Raw genomic sequence first — 437 nt, 5'->3', positions numbered from 1 at the left:
ACTATTTTAGGAGTGATTCAACTATTTATTTTCTTCCAAAATCAATCTATCACGTTAAAAAAACATAATATCAATAGCTTTTCGATGGCTATTATTTTCCTCATTCTCACCGTCAAAATTTATATTGTATTTTAAGCAAACACATTCTAATGTAATTTTCATTTAAAGCAGTTTAATTTGCTCATACTATTTATCTTTCATTTGTTAGTTATCATATATTCTATAAAAAAATATATTATTACTTTAATTTTATAAAATAAAATACTGATCATAAATTCATGATACCAAATTGTGAGAAATCAAATTGAGACCGCAAAGTATCAATAACTATTTTAGAAAGAAAATGAATAATATATTAATAATTTCTTAAATAACCTAAGAAAGATAACTTTTATAAATATTCAGTTGAATAACTAATTAATACAATAGCATTTTTT

Source organism: Solanum stenotomum, chromosome 1 (assembly GCF_019186545.1).
Source record: "Solanum stenotomum isolate F172 chromosome 1, ASM1918654v1, whole genome shotgun sequence".
NCBI classification, from domain to species: domain Eukaryota; kingdom Viridiplantae; phylum Streptophyta; class Magnoliopsida; order Solanales; family Solanaceae; genus Solanum; species Solanum stenotomum.
The sequence above is the reverse complement of the archived record's forward strand: the minus strand, read 5'-3'. Positions refer to the sequence as shown.